The 27,300-nt window shown below is 41.7% G+C and overlaps 1 protein-coding gene across 1 annotated transcript in view; it reads left to right on the top strand.

Annotated features, from left to right (window-relative positions):
* The window catches only part of LOC122815131 (zinc finger protein OZF-like), a 93,998-nt gene that overhangs the window by 19,721 nt on the left and 46,977 nt on the right, over positions 1 to 27,300 (top strand). The window lies entirely within an intron of this gene.

Genomic DNA, 27,300 nt, shown 5'->3' with positions numbered 1-27,300 from the left:
TACAGAGCTATGACCATATAGTGTCAATAAAGAAGAATGTCCCAGGGCTAGTCAGGGAGGTGATAGCACAGAATTCCTTGCACATGGATTCATTAGGTAAGGAGGGTGGTCACAGAGCTATGCAGGGAAGCGATGGTGCAGAACTATGAGCACATGTGTGACTGACATCTTTAAAACTAACACTTTTATGTTCTTTATTAATTTTAATTTAGGATAGTGTCTGGCTTATTTACAAGCATAATTTATTGTGCTTAGATGTTGAAAATCACCATTGAATGGAGCTGTGGGCAGTAGCACAGACTCTATATGCCCTATGGGGGAAGAGTTGTACAGACCAACCACTTTGGGCATCTGCTGTGATGCACAGTACCTTCAAGATAGGAGAACACAGATCAGACTGCACGCCATGGTATGGCTAGCAACTCAGTAGTGTAATATATGGCTCTGGGAGATTCATTCATGTTGATTAATGTCACCAAAATGGGCATGGGTAGTTACCGAAGAAAAGTGGGTTGAGGACCCGCCCTACTCCAACCTACGCCAGGAACCTATGTTAATGGTGGGAGGAGTGTATGTGCCCCTGTTGGCCAGTGTGTGCCCACCATTAAGCCCAGCAGCCTTGGGTCAATAAGCTAATGACCGACTCATGTCTAGTTGCCCAGCCTGGGTTACCTGGGATATCTCGTGAGTGAAACCTGGACATAAAATCAATTAACCTGCCAAACAGGAACTGAGAATTGGTACACTTAATGTAGGTTCAATGACAGGATGCAGTGTGTTATGTCATTTGGTTAAGGACATTGGAGCCAGAGCTACAAAAGACACAAGGTTATAATACACAACTATGAGCACATAATGTCATTGGATATTCACACAGGTGGATATGTTACAGAACTGTAAGCACACGGTGCCATTGGATAAACACACAGGTGGTTATGATATAGAACTATGGGCACATGATGTCATTGGATAATAACACACAAGTGGTTATGATATAGAACTATGTGCACACGGTGTCACTGGATAAGCACACAGGTGGTTATGATACAGAACTATGGGCACATGTTGTCATTGCATAAGCACACAGGTGGTTATGATACAGAACTATGAGCACACGGTGTCACTGGATAAGCACATAGGTCCTAGAGTTACACAGGGAGGTACTGGTTTATAAGCGTAAGCACATTGTTCCATTAGGTAAGTAAGATGGTTGCAGAGCTACATGTGGTGTAGAATTATACATGCATTTGGCTTACTTTGGTAACAGCAATGTTCACGGACCTCAAAATTAATTTCTTTGAAATTCAACTGCTTTGCAGCATGTTCCAGACCTTTTGGGGACATTATATTTGGTCTGTGTGCTGTCCCCATGTTCCTTCAATGTCCAGTATCAGTGCTGTAAACCAAGGACCCTATTCTGCACGTGATCCATGTACATAAAGGTCTCTGTTATCCACATGTTCCATGTATGTCCAGTATTAGAGCTGTATATCAAGGGCCCTGTTCTGCACATGTTCCATGGTGTACAGTAAGGGCCCTGTTTTGCACACCTTCCATCTATGTCCAGTATCAGTGGTGTACAACAAGGGCCCTGTTTGGCACATGTTCTGTTCCATGTATGTCATGTATCGGTGGTGTGCATCTATGTCCAGTATCCGTGGTGTACAACAATGGCCCTGTTTGGCACATGTTCTGTTCCATGTATGTCAAGTATCGGTGGTGTGCATCATGTCCCCTGTTTGGCACATGTTACATGTATGTCCAGTATCGGTGGTGTACATCAAGGGTCTTGTTTTGCACATGTTCTGTGGTATATACTGTGTTAGTGGTGTAAATCAAGGGCCACTTTCTTCACCAAATTTGGCCCATTAGCTGTTTGTTAATTCTTTGACTTCTTACCAGCAAATGTTGTTCTATGGTAAAACATAGCAAAACTGGTGGATGTGCGATCATCTTCTGATGTAGATCTTATCTAATCTTGATCCAGGACATCTATTTATGATCAGCAAAGGAGGTACAATATTTGTGGCTGCAGGATTATTATTACTGAAGCCAAAAAGAATATCCAGACTTCTGTTGCAACAGTTATGTGCGCTCATGACTGTTAAATGTTTGCTCAAGTCCTTCTGGCAGCCCATTGGTGACTTGGTGGTGGGGCACAGATATAATATGCTCGATGGTGGTGGGGCACAAATATAATATGCTCGATGGTGGTGGGGCACAGATATAACATGCTCAGTGGTGGTGGGGCACAGATATAACATGCTCAGTGGTGGTGAGGCACAGATGTAACATGGTGGTGGGGCACAGATGTAACATGATGGTGGTGGGGCACAGATGTAATATGATGGTGGTGGGGCACAGATATAACATGATGGTGGTGGGGCACAGATATAACATGATGGCAGGGCACAGATACAACATGATGGTGGCAGGGCACAGATGTAATATGATGGTGGTAGGGCACAGATATAACATGGTGGTGGGGCACAGATATAACATGGTGGTGGTGTGGCACAGATACAACATGATGGTGGTGTGGCACAGATACAACATGATGGTGGTGCGGCACAAATATAACATGATAGAGAGGCACAGATATAACATGATGGTGGTGGGGCACAGATGTAACATGCTCTGGTGGTGTGGCACAGATGTAACATGCTCAATGATGGTGTGGCACAGATGTAATGGCGGAGGGGCACAGATATAACATGCTCTGGTGGTAGGGCACAGATATAACATGCTCAATGGTGGTGGGGCACAGATATAACATGATGGTAGTGGGGCACAGATATAACATGCTCAATGGTGGTGGGGCACAGATATAACATGCTCTGTGGTGGTGGGGCACAGATGTTATGCTTAATGATGGTGGGGCACAGATATAACGATGGTGGTGTGACAAATGTAACGTGATGGTGGTGGGGCACAGATATAACAATGGTGGTGTGGCACAGATATAACATGGTGGTGTTGCACAGATATAACATGGTGGTGGGATACAGATATAACATGGTGGTGGGGCACAGATGTAACATGCTTGATGGTGGTGTGACACAGATGTAACATGCTCAGTGATGGGGCACAGATGTAACACGGTGGTGGGGCACAGATATAACATGCTCGATGGTGGTGGGGCACAGATATAACCATGTTCAATGGTGGTGTGGCACAGATATAACATGATGGTTGTGGGGCACAGAGGGGCACAGACATAACATGCTTAATGGTGGTGGGGCACAGATATAACATGATGATGGTGGTGGGGCAGAGATGTAACATGCTCAATGGTGGTGGGGCACTGATATAACATATTTAGTTATTTATTTATTTATTTACAAACCGGGAGTGTCCGACTGGACATAGGTCCATTTTCAGCGGAGGCCCGGGGAGAAAAGCTCCACAGTTAAAATATGCAGACAGTAGTTACATTGGATTTACATAGCGATTAACAATTTGATTAACATAGCAATTAATTACAAACATAGTTACAGATGAAGAACATAGTACATCAGTAGACAACTAGAATCTTTATCTGTGAAGTACATAACAGACATTAACAATAAAAAGTTCCTTCTGTATAATAAGTAGTAGGCTTATGAGCATCTGAGCTTGCTATAATCAAGGTAGTTAGTGGGGTGGAAATTAAGGTAGTGGTTGGATGGGGTGGGTGATATTTGAGTTGGAGTTGCAAGGGCATAGCCAGCATGTTTTTTGATGCGATTTTAGTAAATTTTGAAGTGGGTACATGATGGTACAGAGGTAATTGTAGGTGGGAGGGAGTTTCATAATTTGGCTATGGCGCAAGAGAATAGTGCTTTACCAGCAGAGTTATTGGCTCTATTCTATTGCCTGCCAAAAATACATAAGAACTTGTTAAGACCTCCAGGTAGGCCCATAGTCTCAGGTGGTCAGTATTTTTTACATAATTTAGGTATTTTTTTGCATCATTTTCTTTTACCTTATGTTATAAAGTTACCGTCGCATATTACAGATGTTTTTGACTTTTTGGAAAGGATTAAGAAAGTAAATTTTAAACAGAATATGCGTTGGGTTACCATTGACGTGAAGAGCCTATATACCAATATTCAACATCATTTTGGTATAGAAGCCATTAGGTTCTTTCTAGGGGATTCACCAGTTACTGAGTATATAGTTGAATTGGTTCATTTTTCATTAACACATAATTTTTTTGAATTTAATGAAAATATTTATCAGCAGGTGCAGGTAAAATATTAGGCAACGCACATGGGGTCTTTGCCTCATGTATGCCAATCTTGCTATGGGGGCTATTTGAGCTAGAAATCATCTATAAACATAATTTCTTTAATACACATGTAATTCAGTATTACAGATATGTAGATGATTTGATATTCTTGGTGGATGGTAGTGAATCTGACATCAAGGATTTTATTGGTGATTTGAATAATAATAGATGGAACCTACAGTTTGATGACTTAAAAGTTGGGACTAATGTTCCTTTTTTAGATCATAATTCTTGACATTTCTGATAAGAATTTAGTTACATGTTTAAATAGAAAATTTGAAGGGGGGTTTCAATATGTATATGGCACCAGTAGCCATCCCCCACATACTTTAAATGTTCTTCCTTACAGCGAGATGTTAAGAATACATAGATTTTGTAATAAGTCTGAAATTTTTAACAAAGAACTGAATTCTATGGTAGAATCTTTTGTATCTAGAGGCTATAGTAATGAAATTTTGAATAACAGTCTTGATAGACTGTTTAATGGTAATAAAAAAATGGGTCCAAAATTTTTTGTTTCACATGGCTATGATGTCAATTTGTATAATAAAGTATGTGACATAAAGGAGACCATATATTTTGTGACTACTTTTGGCTCCTTTACGGATATATTTGTAAAGATTGTTAGGCAATTTTGGAACTTTTTATGCTCCTTAAATAGTGTACAACATTGGTTGAAGCTAAATCTACAATTTTCATATCGCAGGGGTAAGAGTATTAAAGATTTTTTAGTTAAGAGTAAATTTAGTGTACCCCCACTTGTGTTGTACAAAGATCCTACTAAGTTAGGCACATTTGGTTGTGGGAAATGTAAGGCCTGTAAATTTATTGTGCCTTTTTTTGATGCAATTAACAATATAAAATTTAATACAAAGAATTTTTATAATTGTAATACAGTAGGTGTGATTTATTGTCTACAATGTCCATGCAAAAAGTTTTATATTGGGGAGACAAAGAGGCGTTTAAAAATTAAGACTTCTAGAACATATTAAGGATATAAATAATTGTAAGGAAGACAGCCCTGTAGCTCTACATTTTACACAGTTTCATGGGGGCATGAGTAATTATCTTAAAGCGACTGTTTTAGAGCAAGTTTGTTTACCTGTAAATTATAATGTAGATATTAAATCTGTTTTAGTACAAAAAGAAGCAATGTATATTTTAAAATTTAAAACAATGTTTCCATATGGATTAAATGAAGAGTTTAATTGGAAAGCATTGCTTAATTAATTGCTAAATGCTGAATGGTTAATTAACAGTTGTATTTGTGTATATATATGGTCACAGTTTTTACATGTATTGTACTCCTTGAAGGCTTTTGGCCGAGACGTCAGAGAGAGAAGAATACCTAAGCTTTTTATTAAATTTTTCGGTGGAACTTGTGGTTGTTGCTTTTTTTATTGGCTTTAGTGATCTGCAAGTGATTTTTGTTGCTGGATCTTAGTGGTCTGGTGGTGCAATAGGGTTGGAGTAGATTCTGGAGGGATGGGACATTTAGTGGATGGTTTACTAGTTTGTGGACCAGAGTGTGAGTTGATATCATGCAGCTGAAGGAGGTGAGGGAGTTCAAGCCAGCCCAGTTCAGCAAGTGAGAGACAGTGGTGACTACGGTAGGATGCCTCTGTGGTGGATTTGGCGATTTTGTTGTAGCAGGTCTCTAGCTTGTTTAGATCGCATTGCCTTAGGTTGGTATATATATTGGAGGGCATAAAAGCTAGGGTGGAGATAAGAGAGGAATTTGCTAGTGAAATCTTTGCTGCTTTGGTGAGAAGTTGCTTATTTCTGTATAATGCTGCTAGCTTTTTGTGGACTTTTTTTATGGTCATGGATACGTGAATGTCAAATTTTAGTTTATTGTCTATTTCCACTCCTAGCAATTTGGTGTGTTCTGTTAGGTGTATGGTGAATTGTTGTCATTTGCTGTGATGTTAAAAGTGAGAGTTGTTTGAGTATGTTTGGTAAGTTGGAAGATGAGTAGTTTAGTTTTTGTTTGGGTTAAGTATTAACTGGACATCTGAGGATAACCAAAGTTTCCAACAGAGGAAAAGGTTTCCTGTGTGGACTTTTGCAGTTTGGGTAGGGACTGGGCTGAGCAGATGATGGATGCTCAGTGGTGGTGGGGCACAGATGTAACATGGATGTGGGGCACAGATACAACATGCTCAGTGGTGATGGGGCACAGATTTAACATGCTCGGTGGTGGTGGGGCACAGATTTAACTGTATGCTGCGGATTGGTGGTGGGGTACAGATATAACATGCTTGATGGTGGGGCACAGATATAACATGGTGGTGGGGCACAGATGTAACATGATGGTGGTGGGGCAGAGATCTGACATGGTGGGGCACAGATGTAACATGGTATTGGGGCACAGATGTAACATGATGGTAGGGGGCACAGATATAACATGGGGCACACACATACCATGATAGCGGGCACAGATATAACATGATGATAATGGGGCACACATGTAACATGGTAGGGTACAGATATAACGTGGTGGTAGGGCACAGATATAACGTGGTAAGGGCACAGATATAACATGATGGTGGTGGGGCACAGATATAACATGCTTGGTGGTGGGGCTCAGATATAACATGGTGGGGCACAGCTATAACATGGTGGTGGGGCACAGATATAACATGACGGTGGTGAGGCACAGATATAACATGATGGTGGTAGGGCAGAGATATTATAAACATGTCTAGTTGGGACATAGATATAACCTGCTCAGTGGTGGGGCACAGGTATAACATAATGGTAGGGGGCAGAGATATAACATGCTTGGTGGTGGGGCACAGGTATAACATGATGGTGGTGGGGGCACAGGGCATAACATGATGGCAGGGGGGCACAGATATAACATGCTTGATGGTGGGGCACAGATATAGCACATACTGCACGGTGGGTGGGGGGCACAGATGCCTAACATGATGGTGAGGTGGGGCAGCAGGTATAACATGATGGTAGGGGGGCAGATGATATCAATAGCTGACGCACAGATATAACAGCTTTAGTACTGTATTAATACATGAAGGTCTATAAGTCTTCTGACGCTAACTTACTTACTGTTTGCTCAAGGCATCCCTTGGCTTGCATGTAATGGCTTTAAATACTGGGATGGTACTTATAGAGCTGGCCAAGAAGTATGTGTTAGGCAGCATCCAGTCCATTTGTGTACATGTGCAGCTGTTGCCATCAAAGAATACCATGTCTTTGAAGGATTTACGGAAATCCCAATGTGAATATGCCATCATGGCATTGAAGGTCCAAGGGTTTGGCAATGCATATCTACCACTTTAAAGGTATTTTTGTTTAGTGTTTGGTCTTTGAGTACTCAGAAATTGTCCAGTACACATTATATGGAGTGCATAGAAGAAAAAGCTTTTATTAGTAACCAGCAAGCAAAAGTCAGTATATTAAATTCACATTCACAGTGTACCCAGGTACTACTGGCAACCTCGGCAACTGGACTAGAATATGTTGACTGCCACTCCCTAGCTATAATGTGCATACTGAAGTGCTGTATGCATATACCTATAGACTGGCCAATACATATGGTTTGGATTTGCAGGGAGAATCGAATTTAACTAGCTGTTCTTAACATTTGCCCGCTTCTTTGGATACTTTCTTGATGTTCTTTTATTCTTTCTATGTCTTTCTCCAGGTATCTATATTTAAGATTTTCCTTCTATTTTCATACAATGACTCTCTCTGAATTCTTAGGGTGTACCCTAAGAGGATCTTCAGTTCCTCGTATTGACCATTTGACGGTTCTCAGATTCCCTCTATAGACTCTCTAAAGAACTGTCTGATCCTCCTCATGACTTTTCTGCATGATTCTCCTCACAACACTACTGAACGATTCACCTCCACACGATGTCCCCAAAGTGAATTCTTCATACTGTTCTAGCTCAGCTACTTTATATAAAATAAGAGCCCCTGGTACATATAAAATAAGTGCCCCTTAGTAGTACAGGACCTAAGGGCCACATGGAAATGTTTAATAAAACATGGGTTTAGACAAAAGAACAGATGTTCTTTATCATACTCAACTTCTAACACAAGAAATTTGGATAAACCAAAAATAATGGGAGACAGAGTATAAAATTAGGGACAGATTTCAACATTGCTCTTATAAACTTAGAAAGTTGACAGAATAAAAGGTCTTGTGTTAGTATGCATTTTCTCAAGGATATGAAGTCTGAAACTCAAACATTTGTAATTATTTAGTAACTTCACCCATCAGTGATTTGCCAGAAAACCACATATTTTATGAGGAACAGACCAAAAATGTTGTTGTCTTTCGGCTTTTTCCTGGTTAGGGGTCGCCACAGGAACTCGCTAATGATTGGCAGTAGATTTTCACTATGCCATATGTGGCCAACCTTCAACAAGGCACCATTCACATATGTCTTTTGGAACACCACTGACCACGGGAGGACATGCAGACTCACACAGAAGGCACTCCACACAGCTGAGAATCGAACGGAGAACCTCTTGCTGTGAGGCAACAAAGCTACCGCTGCACCATATGGAAAAATCTGGACAGTCTGCGTAAATCTGGATAGTTGAGAAGTATGCAGACAGAATGATAACCATGTACTACATAGATGGTTCAGTCACAATAAATATGTAAATATAGAACATTGTTCTTGGGCAGTTGTCTGTTATCTGCAAACATTTTGCAAGCATTCTTATACACGGGATCTGACTTTAATTAGAATCACGGACTGCTCTTTATTACTAACAAACCAGCCTTTTCTTTTGATAATGTCATGTCCTAGAAAAGTACCTGCTACTTTTAAAACAGTGAGCAGGGGTTATATTTTATGAGTCACAATCCAAAATTTAATTTGGTGTAAGATATACATAAATTGGTGTCGTTTAAACATGCTAATGTTTTTACTGAATAACTTTTTTATTTATTTATTTATTTATTTAATTTAATGCTCAGTGGTGGTGGGGCACAGATGTAACATGGATGTGGGGCACAGATTTAACATGCTCGGTGGTGGTGGGGCACAGATTTAACATGCTCGGTGGTGGTGGGGTACAGATATAACATGCTTGATGGTGGGGCACAGATATAACATGGTGGGGCACAGATGTAACATGGTGGTGGGGCACAGATGTAACATGATGGTGGGGCACAGATATAATGATGGTGGTGGGGCACAGATATAATGATGGTGGTGGGGCACAGGTGTAACATGATGGTGATGGGGCACAGATATAACATGATGGTGATGAGGCACAGATATAATGATGGTGGTGGGGCACAGATATAGATTGATAATGTTGGGGCACAGATATAACATGCTCGATGGTGGTGGGGCACAGATGTAACATGATGTGGTAAGGCACAGATATAACATGATGATAGGGGCACAGATATAACATGATGGTAGTGCACAGATATAATATGCTCGATGGTGGTGGGGCACAGATATAACCTGATGGTGGTGGGGCACAAATGTAACATGATGGTGGTGTGGCACAGATGTAACATGGTGGTGGGGCAGAGATATAACATGATGGTGGTGGGGCAGAGAGATGTAACATGATGGTGGTGGGCCACAGTATAACATGATGGTGGTGGGGCACAGATGTAACATGAATGTAGGGGGCACAGATATAACATGGTGGTGGGGCACACATATAACATGATGGTAGTGGGCACAGATATAACATGGTGGTGGGGCACAGATGTAACATGATGGTGGTGGGGCAGAGATCTAACATGGTAGGGCACAGATGTAACATGGTATTGGGGCACAGATATAACATGGGGCACACACATACCACGATAGCGGGCACAGATATAACATGATAATGGGGCACACATGTAACATGGTGGTAGGGTACAGATATAACGTGGTGGTAGGGCACAGATATATAACGTGGTAAGGGCACCGATTTAACATGATGGTGGTGGGGCACAGATATAACATGATGGTGGTGGGGCACAGATATAACATGCTTGGTGGTGGGGCTCAGATATAACATGGTGGTGGGGCACAGCTATAACATGGTGGTGGGGCACAGATATAACATGATGGTAGTGGGGCACAAATGTAACATGCTCGGTGGTGGGGCACAGATATAACATGATGGTAGTGGGGCACAGATATAACATGACGGTGGTGAGGCACAGATATAACATGATGGTTGTGGGGCACAGAGGGGCACAGACATAACATGCTTAATGGTGGTGGGGCACAGATATAACATGATAATGGTGGTGGTGGGGCAGAGATATAACATGCTCAATGGTGGTGGGGCACTGATATAACATTTTTATTTATTTATTTATTTATTTACATTTGTTAACCGGGAGTGTCCGACTGGACATAGGTCCATTTTCAGCGGAGGCCCGGGGAGAAAAGCTCCACAGTTAAAATATACAGACAGTAGTTACATTGGATTTACATAGCGATTAACAATTTGATTAACATAGCAATTAATTACAAACATAGTTACAGATGAAGAACATAGTACATCAGTAGACAACTAGAATCTTTATCTGTGAAGTACATAACAGACATTAACAATAAAAAGTTCCTTCTGTATAATAAGTAGTAGGCTTATGAGCATCTGAGCTTGCTATAATCAAGGTAGTTAGTGGGTTGGAAATTAAGGTAGTGGTTGGATGGGGTGGGTGATATTAGAGTTGGAGTTGCAAGGGCATAGCCAGCATGTTTTTAGATGCGATTTTAGTAAAGTTTTGAAGTGGGTACATGATGGTACAGAGGTAATTGTGGGTGGGAGGGAGTTTCATAATTTGGCTATGGCGCAAGAGAATATTGCTTTACCAGCAGAGTTATTGGCTTTAGTGATCTGCAAGTGATTTTTGTTGCTGGATCTTAGTGGTCTGGTGGTGCGATAGGTTTGGAGTAGATTCTGGAGGGATGGGACATTTAGTGGATGGTTTACTAGTTTGTGGGCGAGTGTGAGTTGATACCATTGAAGGAGGTGAGGGAGTTCAAGCCAGCCTAATTCAGCAAGTGAGAGACAGTGGTGACTACGGCAGGATGCCTCTGTGGTGGATTTGGCGATTTTGTTGTAGCAGGTCTCTAGCTTGTTTAGATTGCAGTGCCTTAGGTTGGTATATATTGGAAAGGCATAAAGTAGGGTGGAGATAAGGTGGGAATTTGCTACTGAAATCTTTGCTGCTTTGGTGAGAAGTTGCTTATTTCTGTATAATGCTCCTAGTTTTTTGTGGACTTTTTTTATGGTCATGGATACGTGAATGTCAAATTTTAGTTTACTGTCTATTTCCACTCCTAGCAATTTGGTGCGTTCTGTTAGGTGTATGGTGGTGTTGTAATTTGCTGTGATGTTAAAGTGAGAGTTGTTTTGAGTATGTTTGGTAAGTTGGAAGATGAGTAGTTTAGTTTTGTTTGGGTTAAGTATTAACTGGACATCGGAAAACCAAGTTTCAACAGAGGAAAAGGTTTCCTGTGTGACTTTTTGCAGTTTGGGTAGGGACTGGGCTGAGCAGATGATGGATGCTCAGTGGTGGTGGGGCACAGATGTAACATGGATGTGGGGCACAGATATAACATGCTCAGTGGTGGTGGGGCACAGATTTAATATGCTCGGTGGTGGTGGGGTACAGGTATAACATGCTTGATGGTGGGGCACAGATATAACATGGTGGGGCACAGATGTAACATGGTGGTGGGGCACAGATGTAACATGATGGTGGGGCACAGATATAATGATGGTGGTGGGGCACAGATATAATGATGGTGGTGGGGCACAGGTGTAACATGATGGTGATGGGGCACAGATATAACATGATGGTGATGAGGCACAGATATAATGATGGTGGTGGGGCACAGATATAGATTGATAATGTTGGGGCACAGATATAACATGCTCGATGGTGGTGGGGCACAGATGTAACATGATGTGGTAAGGCACAGATATAACATGATGATAGGGGCACAGATATAACATGATGGTAGTGCACAGATATAATATGCTCGATGGTGGTGGGGCACAGATATAACCTGATGGTGGTGGGGCACAAATGTAACATGATGGTGGTGTGGCACAGATGTAACATGGTGGTGGGGCAGAGATATAACATGATGGTGGTGGGGCAGAGATGTAACATGATGGTGGTGGGCCACAGTATAACATGATGGTGGTGGGGCACAGATGTAACATGAATGTAGGGGGCACAGATATAACATGGTGGTGGGGCACACATATAACATGATGGTAGTGGGCACAGATATAACATGGTGGTGGGGCACAGATGTAACATGATGGTGGTGGGGCAGAGATCTAACATGGTAGGGCACAGATGTAACATGGTATTGGGGCACAGATATAACATGGGGCACACACATACCACGATAGCGGGCACAGATATAACATGATAATGGGGCACACATGTAACATGGTGGTAGGGTACAGATATAACGTGGTGGTAGGGCACAGATATATAACGTGGTAAGGGCACCGATTTAACATGATGGTGGTGGGGCACAGATATAACATGATGGTGGTGGGGCACAGATATAACATGCTTGGTGGTGGGGCTCAGATATAACATGGTGGTGGGGCACAGCTATAACATGGTGGTGGGGCACAGATATAACATGATGGTAGTGGGGCACAAATGTAACATGCTCGGTGGTGGGGCACAGATATAACATGATGGTAGTGGGGCACAGATATAACATGACGGTGGTGAGGCACAGATATAACATGATGGTGGTAGGGCAGAGATATAACATGATAGTGGGACATAGATATAACCTGCTCAGTGGTGGGGCACAGGTATAACATAATGGTAGGGGGCAGAGATATAACATGCTTGGTGGTGGGGCACAGGTATAACATGCTTGGTGGTGGGGCACAGGTATAACATGATGGCAGGGGGCACAGATATAACATGCTTGGTGGTGGGGCACAGATATAGCATGCACGGTGGTGGGGCACAGATGTAACATGATGGTGGTGGGGCACAGGTATAACATGATGGTAGGGGGCACAGATATATCATGGTGGTAGGCCACAGATATAACACGCTTAGTACTGTATTAATACATGAAGGTCTATAAGTCTTCTGATGTAACTTGCTTACTGTTTGCTCAGGCATCCCTTGGCTTGCATGTAATGGCTTTAAATACTGGGATGGTACTTATAGAGCTGGCCAAGTATGTGTTGGCAGCATCCAGCCATTTGGTATGTGCAGCTGTTGCCATCAAGAATACCATGTCTTTGAAAAGTTACGGAAATCAATGTGAATATGCCATCATGGCATTGAAGGCCATCCCAAGGGTTTGTAATGCATGTCTACCCTTTAAAGGTATTTTGTTTAGTGTTTGGTCTTTGAGCTACTCAGAAATTGTCAATAACATTATATGAGTATAGAAGAAAAAAGCTTTATTAGTAACCAGCAAGCAAAAGTCAGTATTTAAAATTCACAGTGTACCAGGTACTACTGTTAACCTCGTGTGGACTAGAGTATGTTCTTGCCACTCCTAGCTATAATGTGCATACTGAAGTGCTGTATGCATATACCTATGGGCCAATACATATGGTTGATTTGCAGGGAGAATCGAATTTAACTAGCTGTTCTTAACATTTGTCTGCTTCTTGGATATTTTCTTGATGTTCTTTTATTCTTTCTGTGTCTTTCTCCAGTATCTATTTAAGATTTTCCTTCATTTTCATAATGACTCTCTGAATTCTTGGGGTGTACCCCAAGAGGATCTTCAGTTCTCTTGTGGCTCCATTTTGACGGTTCTCAGATTCGTCTATAGATTCTCTAAAGAACTGTCTGATCCTCCTCATGACTTTTCTGCATGATTTTCCCCACAACACTACTGAACGATTCACCTCATAATGTCCCAAAGTGATTCTTCATACTGTCTCTAGCTCAGCTACTTTATATAAAATAAGAGCCCCTGGTAGTACATATAAAATAAGTGCCCCCTAGTAGTACAGGATCTGCGCTACATGGAAATGTTTAATAAAACATGGGCTTAGACAAAAGAACAGATGTTCTTTAAGTCATACCGCTCAACTTCTTAACACAAGAAATTTGGATAAACCTAAAAATAATGGGAGACAGAGGTACAAAATTAGGGACAGATTTCAGACATTGCTCTTATAAACTTAGAAAGTTGACAGAATAAAAGGTCTTGTGTTAGTATGCATTTTCTCAAGGATATGAAGTCTGAAACTCAAACATTTGTAATTATTTAGTGACTTCACCCATCAGTGATTTGCCAGAAAACCACATATTTTATGAGGAACAGACCAAAAATGTTGTTGTCTTTCGGCTTTTTCCTGGTTAGGTGTCACCACAGCGGAACTCCGGTTCGCTAATGATTGGCAGTAGAGTTTCACTTTGCCGAGTTGCCAGCTCAACGCCCAACCTTCAGCGAAGGCACGCCCATTCACATATATCTTTTGGAACACCACTCGACCCACGGGGAGGACATGCAGACTCCACACAGAAGGCACTCCCCGCACACCAGCTGAGAATCGAACGGGAGAACCTCTTGCTGTGAGGCAACAAAGCTACCGCTGCACCATATGAGGCAAAAATCTGGACAGTCTGCGTAAATCTGGATAGTTGAGAAGTATGCAGACAGAATGATAACCATGTACTACATAGTACTGGAATTCAGTCACAAGGTCGAATACTAGTAAATATAGAACATTGTTCTTGGGCAGTTGTCTGTTATCTGCAAACATTTTGCAAGCATTCTTATACACAGTATCTGACTTTAATTTAGAATCACGGGTCAGACTGCTCTTTATTACTAACAAACTACAGCCTTTTCTTTTGATAATGTCATGTCCTAGAAAAGTACCTGCTACTTTTAAAACAGCAGCAGGGGTTATATTTTATAGAAATGTCACATATCTCAGATTTGTATATTGTCGTAAGAGTAACACATCAAAATATGGCTTCTTGTGCTTGCTTGTTAACAGCTGTATCTTTTTAATCTACCTTGCAAAGCAGTGTTTTATTTAAATTCTACATTGTGTGTTTTTAAATGTATAAGTATATATGTATGTTTTTATATATATATATATATATATATATATATATATATATATATATTTGATTTATAATTGTATGTGTTTTTGTGTGTATTTGTATTGTGACATCATAACTGATGTGCCTGGAATACACGTTGCTCATAGTGAGTTTTTTTATGCAGCGTTGCCTTTTCTAAAGTGTATGTCATGTAAGGGAAATACACATATGGTGAGCCGGAGAGACGCAGCTCACCATGGTGACTAATATACAGTAGCTGTCTGTGGGTGTATGCCATGGTCACTTCCACATAGAGCAACTGTCTCTGGTTGTATTTCATGGTCATTGAATTTCTGACCTTTTTATCCAGGGAGGCAGACTGATCTGAAGATTAGTTTCCAGGTAACCATGGCTGAAGAACAAAGGCCTTCTGCAAAGTGCCCCTTAAGCATAAGGGAAAGAAGCTTATGCCCTGCAAATGTGAAACATTGCCTGTATGGTAAAACATGTGAGTTCTGGAGATGGTCCCATAGCCCAAGCAAGATGACTATTTAGGCTTACAGCTCAGCGCAAAGGGGTCAAAACAAATTAATCAACCAGCTTCGGGTTAAAAAAAACATCACAGGGTGGAGGAGAAGGAGAAAAGGGAACAACTGCTGGTAGAGTTTAAAGTGGCTCCGCAGAAGAAACAATGTTGTAAACTGTTCTAAAATCTGTTGGGAGTAGCTGATGTAGGCATAGTGAAGGAAGTGATAAGCAGTCAGCAAAGATAAAGTGAATAAGCTTAAATAATCCACTATTTGGAAAAGAACAGAGCAGCACAGAGAACAGAGATTTAGGAACACAGTAAAAAGCTTTCAGAAGTAGCAAAAAACTACAGTGGCAAAAAAGAAACCTGGATGACCTAGAAAATTGGTGTAGAATCTAGGAGAAACAACATAAGAATTGTTGTGGGATCGGAGCAAGTCCTGGATAAAGAACTGAAAAGAATTGCTGCTGAAATTGCTGAAAACATGATCTCACTTACCCAAATTAGAAGAAGGTGTAACATAAGGAACCTACAGAGAGAGTAGAATTACCGATGTAAGAGGAGGACATATGAGACACACACACGAACATACCCAGACAGCTATAACCTTAAAGAAGAAACCAAAACAAGCCAGATACCTTAATCTGATACTTATTAATGGTATGTTTGTAAACTGGTGAGGGATTAGTCCAATTCACTACGTAAACTAAGAAAAGGGATGTTTGACTTGTTGGAGCCATTGCTTGCCCAGGGAATTCCTGCATCAACTACCATGCCATCTCAACTGTACTATGGAAGGGAAACAGATACAGGTTTCACAGAGAGAGAGAGAAGCACAAACTTTTGTTGCAAAAATTATCCACGGTGGAAGTGGGAGCAACAGACACAAAGAAATAAAATTCAAATATCTTGGTAGAAATGGACTGGCTTACAAACTTGTGAAGGGACAGAGAGGAGATAGAATTACAAGGGTCATGCAGGAGGTTCAAGTACAAGGAACATAGAAGGGTCATGCAAGAGATGCAGTTACAAGGGTCATGGAAGGGTCATGCAGGAGGTACGTTTACAAGAGTCATGGAGATCTTCTAAAGTATGTGCAACTGTGGTAAAATGTATTAAAAAAGAAGTCAAAAATGATACACAGAGGGATGCTGCCTCTTTTGATTTTTCCCGGTTAGGGGTTGCCACAGCAGAACTCCGGTCTGCTAATGATTGGCAGTGGATTTTTATGGTGGTGAGTTGCCAGCCTGATGCCCAACCTTCAAAGAAGGCACATCCATTCACTCACGCACCTACCCTACCTGCATGTCTTTAGACGTTACTCGACTGCGGGGAGGACATGCAGACTCCACACAGAAGGCTCCAGCTGAGAATCGAACAGGAGAACCTCTTGCTGTGAGGCGATGGGTAAACAGAGTGATATGGACAAGATATGGCAGACTACTACAGAAATGGAGGGAAAAACAGAGTAAACAAAGGAAATATGAGTGTACAAAAAATATATACAATAAGAAGAACAAGACGCTGGTCAAAGCAAAAATCCAGCAGATAAGGGGAGTCCAAGAGATAACACAGCAGAAACGAAATCCAGCAGATAAGGGGAGTCCAAGAGCAAACACAGCAGAAACAGGGATAGAGATACAAGAATAAAAAGAACAACAACATACTATCAAAAAGGAGATGGTACAACTGAAACTCAGTGGATTCAAAAGCCATGTACTGGGCCTCATTGGGTCTGAGCAGACTGGCCTGGTCAAAGGACGAGAAAGAAAAGTGAAATGGAACAGTAGTAGGAAAGTTTGACGAGAGGTGGAGTCAAGTAGAAGGAAGCCATCAAGAACTGGACAGGCTGGTTAAACAGGGAGAGATCAGAGAAGGAATAGAAGACAGTGTGAGGGAAAATGAGTGGATGTACTTTGTAAATTCTGTGGTGTGCAGGCCTTGTATCATGGCTGCATGTCAAAGGAACTGAGAGACTAAAGTTATGGATTTCGGAAGACAAAAGTAGTAAATGAGACTGAAAAGGACTAATGATTTCTATAAAGATTAGTTCGTGTTAAAAAGTAAAAGTTATTTTAATGCACTGTGTTCCAGCAGTACGTTTATGTACTTAGATAGATAGATGGGCAGATGGGTTGGTAGATGGCTAGTATCAAGCTGTTTTACAGGCTGAACCTTCCTGACCAAGGTTGATAGTAAAAGGTGCAAGGTAAAGTGAGGAGGCACAAATAGGCAGATTGTGATTACATGGTCTTTCTTATAATGCACCACCTTTTATAATGTTTGCGTTTTTATGTAAAAGTAAGCTTTCTCTCTGAAGCAGTGAGCATAAGTGCTCTGGTACCCAAATGAAAAATGGAGGAAGCACAGAAAAAAATATTAATTATGGAAACACCAATCTTAGATTTGAATGCACTGTATTAGAGCAGAGTGAAACGGAATGCATGAAGGTGTCAGAAAGGTAAGCTTAAATACAAAGAAAAGGCAGCAACTAGCAACTGTTAGAAAAGGTAGAGAAAAAAGGAGCAAATAAAAGGTAGAAGGCAATCAGGGAGAAGTGAAAGCAAAGAAGACAAAGCCAAAAGACATAAAAAGGACAATGATGAATGATATAAGTACAAGTAAGCAATTGCCACAAGTCAAAATCGACTCATGGCGACTCTGTGGGAGTACCCCATGAGGTTTTGTTGGCAAGTATTACAGAAGTAGTTTGCCAGGCCTTTCTTCCACACAGATACTGCTACTACCCAGTTGTTCCCCAGCCATGTTTCAAACTCAGATATAACAGTTGGTAATACTGTGCCTTAACCGCTATGCTATCAGGCTCTAGGCAAGATAAGGACGGCAACAAATACGTGTGTGTGTGTGTGTGTGTGTGTGTGTGTGTGTGTGTGTGTGTGTGTGTGTGTGTGTGTGTGTGTGTGTGTGTGTGTGTGTGTGTGTGCATGTCTGTGTGTGTGTGTGTGTGTGTGTGTGTGTGTGTGTGTGTGTGTGTGTGTGTGTGTGTGTGTGTGTGTGTAGATGAAGATCAAAGGATAGGTTTGGCAGGTGAAACTCTGGAGAGGGGGAATCCTTCAAACACAGTGATTTGGGGGAAACAAATCCAAAAAGAACAGAAGGGAATGAACATAGAAATAAAGTTGTAACCTGGAACACAGGGGAGGGGCTTTGCACCTGATAAAATGAAAACAGTAAACAAAGAAAGAATAGGATGCAAAGGGATGTGGTGTTACTGCTGTACACAAAATTAAAGGTAACAGAGGAAGAGACAATGATGATCCCACAGTACCCCAAGGGAAAAACAGACAAAAAAGTAAGGGAGGGGCAAGAGGGGATGGACCACCCTTTCTAGAGGTGGAGTACATATTATGATTGAAATAATGCAGAAAAGTGGGGACTGAAGATGAATCATTTCACAGTGAAAAAGACATGAAGGAGATGAACAACAGGGAACCTGTTTACCCCAAACAATGATATATAGGACTTTTACAACAGATTCTGCATGGAATCCAATGAAAACGGATGGAGGGAGAATCTTCAGAGCGTCAAACAAGATCCCAAGAAAGACAGGCTCTTGGGTAAAGGACAGCACTGTATAAAGGTGAAAAGGGACTTAGAAAGTTACATGAAACAGAGGGAGTGGAAGGATATATGGGGGGAAACACACCCTGAAAAGAGGGAGTGCAGATTTACCAGAAACTGCTTGTTTCAAGTCGGTAAATGAGATGGGATACTAGGGGAAAGAGGAAACTGTGTAAAAAGGGTGAGAGAGCTAAAATACATGAGATACTTGTCAAAAACCATACCGTGATAGCAGTGAGAATAAGGGCAGAGGGGCAACAATGGGAGGGTTTGGGATGGAGCTAGGCAAACTGCAAGTAGTAAGACCAGGAAAGGAAGTAACAGTTGCAAAATCTGTTAGAGGAGACAGTAGAGGAGGTAACTACAGGCAAGACAGAATTGGAACAGTACTGGTGAGATGAAATCAAAATAGCAATCGGGAGTAAAGAATGAGAGATGGGTGGTAAGGGAGACAGGATGAGGAGGGGATGGAAGGAGAACTGAGCAAGATACAAAGGGAATGTAGGGAAAATGGTGTAAACAGAGAAACACTGAGGACAGAGACTGGTAATACAAACTGAACTAGAAGGGGAAGGTAACACGTGCAGTGGAAACAAGTCATATTTAGAGGAAGGACTACTTGTGAAAAACCAGAGAGGAACAAGTAAATGGAAAGGAAAGGAGATAAGAGGAAAGTGGGAGGACAAACAATATTTAAGACCCTGGAAGAATTAATCCAGGAATTTGAATTAAGACAAAATGAATGCCGGACATGTACTAGACTGAATAAACATGCCTGGAGAAGACGGAGGAAAGATAAACCGAGGAAAAGAAAAAAAAATGGAGAGAAGTGAAAGGAAACCCCATAGTAGAATTGAGGAAAACGGGAAAAATACAAGATTTATAAAGGCCTGGGTGGTGGAAGAATCCACAAAGAAAGAGTTAAAGAATGGAAGAAAGACAGCATGTTAAACTGTTTAATTTGGAGTGGACATTTGTACCAGAGAATGGGGTGAATGTTACAGTGACAAATCTGCTTTGTTTGGTTTGCTGAAGCAGGTTTAGATTCCTGGTTAGCGTGTTACTGGGGCTGTCTGAATTATGAGGATATAAGAGGTTTTGGGATGCTGGATCCCTATTGGCCTAAAAGGCAAAGCACAGACTGTGCCTAAGGCATCTGTAGGACACAGAATAAAGGGACAGTGCTTCCCGCCTATCCTGGTAGTTCTTGTCCTTTAAAACTGTGATACGTAATCAGCCTAGTAAGATGAATCCCAAAAGGGAGCATTGTATTTGATAGTAGAGCTAATCACAAATTCAGAATATAGATGAGTAAGAACTTCCTTGTATCTAGGTGAAATACCTTTTGCAATCAGCTTCAACAGATAAAAAGATTGGTGAGGGCTCTTGCTACATTTTCATTTTTATTTCTCTAAATCCTTTATGTTTTTAAGCCCTCTAGATACCTATGTGGCTGTTATTCCATACCTCATTTTTTTTATTGTGACAACATTTCTTATCTTCATTTTATAATTTTTCCCAGTCTTTGTAATCGTGTTTACTGCCCAGGCTGAAACATAACATTTCAATGAATGTTTAATCCCGCTAATCATTAAATGGCTTCCTTTTCTAAAGAAGTAGCGCAAACTGAACTTCCAGAAGAAGAACGAGTCTCTAGCATTGCTCTTCTCCTGTAAACTTCGCTTATGCAGGGGGAAATCCCCCCACACACACCCCGAAACATATACCAACCCCAAGATCACCATACCTTGGAGAAAAAGTATCATTCTGAGAAATGTCCATCTTGCATATGGCATATCTAAGTCCGTTTTTTCAGCCACTCAGTGTCCATGTTTCGGGATTTGTTCATGCTGGTCACAGCATTTCAGATGGTTGCCATATTTTCTGTCTCCCAATCTTATGTAATGTTTTTACTGATGAAAATATGAATAAACAGATTTGCATATGTATAAAAAGTGATGAAAAAGAAGTTATGTACTCACCATAACGTTCCATCTGAGTTGTCCATCTTCATTTATCCTTGACCAATGGGTTTGGTTCAGAGAATCAGAACCGAGCTGACCATTTCTACAGCTTGTTCAGGCCAAAAACTCACCAAGCTTCAACCATACCTACACTGCATCTCTCCTAGTTAAGTTACCGCAGATCGAGTTTGGGCATTACAGATAAATCGACACAAGAACACAATGCCTGATGAAAACCATATCTTCTATGTGACACAAGTCAAAACAGAGAGGTGTGTGCCATATCTGTTCCACCAAAGGATATTCGAAAGGCCAGGGGAAGGAGGGAGGGGAGTCAAGGATATATGAAGATGGACAACATAATGCATCAGAGATACTTCAGATGCAGCTAACATTGGGTAAGACAGCGATTCAGGTTGTAGCCTGTTATAGGTCCCCAACCATGTCCCGAGACGCTCACTCCATGTTCCTAAGCTCCCTGAAGAATATTAGGGTCCAACCTAATGCACTCATACTGGGCGACTTCAACTACCCCTCCATTAACTGGGAAAACTACTCATGTACCAATACACTTGCCCAACGTTTCCTGGAATGTATTAATTCCAAAGCCCTGGACCAGCTCGTTCTTACCCCCACTAGAGGTAGCAATGTCCCTGACCTGGTCATTACTAACATGAGCAACAGTTGCTCTACACCAGTAGTTAACTCCTCCCTGGTTAGATCTGACCACAAATGAATCACCTTGGAAATCCACCCCCCCCCCCAAAGGTAACCACCATGAAAAACTTCTCCAAAGCTAACTTTGGGCTCCTAAGAACAGAGGTGGCTAACTTCATGGCACCCATGCAAATGGAAAATAGTTGCATGACTGCCGAATCAAACACCAATGCACTGTACAAACACGTACGCAAATGCATGGATCTCACCATACCCAATAGAACCAAGACGCTCTCCTCCAAAAATGGAAGCCAATCTGGTGGTCCCCTGCCATAAACAAACTCTACAACAGAAGGAGGAAACTGATGCGGAATAAGGTGAAGTCCCAAGACAGGAAAAACTCCCTTATCAGCCTCAACAAAAAGTTCAGATCCCTCATCAAATCCTCTAAAGCTAGCTATGAAAACAGAATTGCAGCAGATAGTAAAGACAACCACAAGGCCTTATATAGTTATGTAAAGAATCTCCATGGCAATACACAGATTTGCTCTGAGCTACTACACAATGGTACCTCCTATACCGAGCCAACAGCTATTGCTAATATACTGGCCAACAGATTCAGTCCTAACTTTAACCCTCTCCCCAACTCCCCAAAGGACCAATCACAATACCAGTAGATTGCCAGGCACCCAGTATTACTGCTGCACAGGTTAAAACAGCACTGTCCAAGGCCAAGAGTACAGCTTCTGTGGGACCTGACAATATCCCTGGCTATGTCCTACATGAACTATAGAGTGAACTGGCACCTCACCTGTGTGCCCTGTTCAGTCACAGCCTCACCTTAGGCTTTGTCCCTACTAAATGGTGAACTGCTATAGTCATCCCTCTCCACAAAGGAGGAGTGACTGCAGACCCTGGGAACTATCGCCCCATTAGCCTGACAAGTCTGATATGCAAAGCTGTGGAATGCATCATCATGGACCTAATAAACAAGGATATAGGGAATCTCCAAATTCTGGATCCCACACAGTCTGGTTTTGTGAAGGGTAGATCATGCCTGCTCAACTTGGTCGATTTCTTTGAGTCAGTCACCAGAGCTGTGGATAAAGGTAAGGTGGTTCATGCAGCCTACCTTGATCTGGCCAAGGCCTTTGATACCATTCCTCACTCAGGAATCAGAGAAAAACTCACTAAGCTAGGCATCAACCCCTATATCACTAGATGGGTTGCAAACTGGCTCACAGATAGAACCCACAGTGTAAAAGTACCTGACTCCAAGTCAGACTGCCGACCAGTCACAAGTGGAGTCCCACAGGGATTGGTCCTGGGTCCTCTCCTATTTGGTATCTACTTCTCAGAAGTCCAGTCCAACATGAAGGGACTCTGGCTGACAAAGTTCACAGATGATTGCAAGTTGGGAGAGATTATTAACTTCCCAAGTGATGTTGACATCCTACAGAAAGGCCTCACTGAGACCAATGACTGGTGTCAGAACCATGGCCTTAAGCTCAATGCCAAAAATGTGTCATCATCCCCTTTGGGAAAAACTCAGTTCCCATGAATTACCACATTGATAGTAGTCCACTGAACACAGAAGACGTTATAAGAGATCTGGGAACACAGATTGACAGCAGCCTCTCTTTTGACCACCACACTGCCACTGTGGACAGAAAGTCCTTCTATGTGGCACACCTTCCTGGATGAAAAACCCTTAGTAATGAGAAATAGGTCATTGTCTCCCTCTACTCTTCTCTCATTAGGCCAATCATCGAGTACAGTGCGCCATTTGGCATGTACCTCACTAGACACCCACAACAAATGGAGAGGCCACAAAAGTACCTCACAAAGAGGATCCTAGGCCTTAAACACTTGTCCAATATGGACAGACTCAAAAAACTCCAGCTATTCTCTGTCTCATATCACCTACTTAGAGGCAATCTCTGCTTGACTTACAAAGCCATGTCTGACCCAGCTCTGTTAGAAATGCTACATCTAAAGAAATCCCAATCCCTCGACACCACATGCTTCAGAGATCTCAACCTCATTACCACAATCAACAGAACATGCTGGAGGGGCAGGTTCATAAGCCAGGGACTGCCCATGCTATGGAATAGACTTCCCATACATGTCAAACAGAGCACATCACTGGCCCTCTTCAAGAGAAATCTTGATGAGTGGATGGGAAATAGAAAATTCATCCCAGGGATCACTCCAGTGGCTGTAATCGACAGAGGCACTGGAAACTAAGGTCTGGTGGCACAATGCCAGGGTAATCCTATGGGCTAGACTTGTAAACGCTCCAGGGCCATTATCCTAGTACACGCCTATGAACCTGTGACAACTCAGATGTTATATTATGGTGAATACATAACTGCTTTATCTGAAGTTGTCTATCTTAATTTTATCCTTAACCAATGGGACAGAGACCACAGCTACCTTAAATCTTGGGCAAACTCAAGGAAGGATATTCCTGAGCACCATTGAGTCAAATGCTGCTCTTCCCCTGGAGATCAGGTCCAATTTGTAATGAGTAATAAAGGTATGAGGAGAAGCCCAAGTTGCTGCTGCACAAATGTCATGCATGGAAGCTCGTGATTAAAAAACTGCTGATGTAGCTATAGATCTTATAGAGTGAGACTTTACAGGTCTAGGCAAATTGATTTTCTTTTTGTCATAAATGAAAGATGTATAGCTTTTTAGCCATCTGGCTAAATTTAGTTTGCTGACTGGTCTGCCAGTTTTGGTGCTTGAGAAGGAAACAAACAATCGGTTTGATTTTCAAATATCTTTTGTTTTGTGTGGGTAAAAATGTCTCTCTGTGAACATCTAGTAAATGTTGGGAGCATTCTCTTTTATGGGAAAAGTTGGGAAAGAATCCTGGAAGATTAATAGTCTGATTAATATTAGTGTCTGACACTACCTTAGGAAGAAAGGAGGGATTCATCCTTAAGGCCACTCTGTCTTTATGAAAAAGCAAGGATGGTGGCTTACAAGGTAAAGCTTGAATTTCAGAAATTCTTCTGGCTGGTTATTGCTACGAGGAATATGGTTTTCCAAGATAAATATTTCAGGTCACATTCGGCAGAAGGTTCAAAGGGGGACTGAACAATGGACTGTAATACTAGGGTAAGATCCTAGGGAGGAATGGGATCCTTAAAAGGGGGTTTCAAAAAAAGAGTTCCTTTTAAAAATGCTTTACATAGCTTTTTGAGAAGCTAAGGAATTATCCCTAAAATCGTTATGAAAACATGAAATCACTGCCAGCCAGATTTTAATAGTAGAAAAAGAGGCTCCTGCATCAAAAAAAAGAGGATAATAATTCCTAAGATCTTTTCTATGGGTGGTGAAAGGGGGTCAATATTTCCTTTTGTGGGACCAAAAGGTGAATCTCTTCCATTTACTAGTATAGAGTTTACGGGTAGATAGCTTATGAGAGACTAAGAGAATTCTACGAACTTGGGAAGGAAGATTAACTTGCCTGGCAATTAACGGAATTGGAGGAACCGTGCTGTCAGCCTGAGGTTCGGGAGGTTTGGGTCTATCAATTCCTCTGGATGAGAGCGGTAGTCTGGAGCAGGAGCCAGAGCTCAAGGTTTTTGTACTAGGTAAGGCCAGAGAAAGGGGAACCATATTTGTTGAGGCCAGTAAGGGGCAATGAGGATTATTCTGCTCTTCAACCTGATGGCTTTCTGTAGGAATTTTGAAATTAAAGGAGTCGGGGGTGGGTGGGAATGCATACAGAAGTCAGGGGGACCAGTTGTATAGAAGAGCATCCCAGGATGACTCCCAGGGTGAGGAAATTAGGGAGAATAGATCTGCTTAGTTTGTCTGCTATCACACTGGAGCTCCCTGGAATATGTGTTACTATCAGAAATCAGTTGAAAGAAATCGCCCACTACCACACTCTTAGTGCTTCTCGACAAATAGGGTAAAACTTGGTTCCTTCCTGTTTGTTGATGTACCAAACTACTGATACGTTGTCTGTGTGAATGGCAATCGTTCTTAGAGGGAGAACAGTTTGAAAGGCTTACAACGCTAAAAGCACTGCTCTCATTTCTGGAATGCATACCAGCCTCAGTGTAGGACCAAGTGCCTTGGACAATCTTGCCCAGATAATGCCCCCCCCATTCTGGGAGGTGTCCGTGATCACTGTGGCCTTGGGTTGCAGTGGACAAAGGGACTGCCTAGAAGAATCTCTTCTAAGTGCATCCACCAAGCTAAATCTTTGCAGAGATTGGTGATCAAAATCTGATCCAACATTGGCTGGTTAAGTATTGACCAATGAAATGCAAGTAGCCATTTAAGAATTTGCATATGAAATCTTGTCAGGGGAACTAGAGTTATTGCAGCCGCCATTGAGCCCAGTGCTTGTAAGACTGGACAGGCAGGTCATTTCTTGTAACATTGTATCTTTTGAACTTGTTCCCTGATTTTTTGTAATCTCACTGGTGGAAGGGGGCTAAGAAAGTTTTCGTATTTAACATTGTTCCTATGAACTCTAAACTTTGACTTGGGGGTCATTTGAGATTTTTCGTACTTCACAGTAATTGATAGGTTTGAACAAGTCTGGAGAACATAGTCCCTTGCTATTGTCAACAGATGTCTGGTCACAGTGATAATGATCCAGTCATCCAAATATGGAAATACCTGGAATCCTTGCAATCTCAAGTGAGCTGCTACTACTGCCATGCATGTGGTAAACACCCTGGGGGCTGTGGTGAGACCAAGGGCAGAACTCTGAACTGATAGTGACTGGCTCTCAGCCTGAAGTTGATGAACCTTGTGGAGGGCTTGTCTATTTTTCTGTGCTAATATGCATCCTGAAGGTCTATCAAGCACATCTAGTTGTCCTTCTCCAAAAACAGTAGAATGGAGTACACTGTAACCATCCCAAATTCTGCTTGCCGAAATTATTTATTTATTTACATTTGTTTACTGGGAAATTCCAAGTGGGCGCAGGTCCTTTTTCAGCAGATGCCTGGGGAGAAAAGTTCCACATCATGTACATGATAAATAGAGATACAAAGTTGCAGCAATGGTAAACAACATTATAAGTTATTGGCTTTAATACAATAACAAGATATTGATTGTCAGCAGTATATACAGAAAATGTTGCAAGTTAAGATAGTTAATTGTCATTTATAATACTATTATATTATTATTTGTTCGAAAGGCTGAGAGCCAGAATTGGTCTCCATTCCCCTGTCTTTTTTTTGGCACTAAACAGAATCTTAAGTAAGTTCCAGACTCTATCTGGTCTGGTGAGACTTCTTGGATGACTCTT

The sequence above is a fragment of the Protopterus annectens genome, chromosome 11.part0, assembly GCF_019279795.1.
Source record: "Protopterus annectens isolate FY-2018-M chromosome 11.part0, PAN1.0, whole genome shotgun sequence".
NCBI classification, from domain to species: domain Eukaryota; kingdom Metazoa; phylum Chordata; order Ceratodontiformes; family Protopteridae; genus Protopterus; species Protopterus annectens.
The sequence above is the reverse complement of the archived record's forward strand: the minus strand, read 5'-3'. Positions and strand labels throughout refer to the sequence as shown.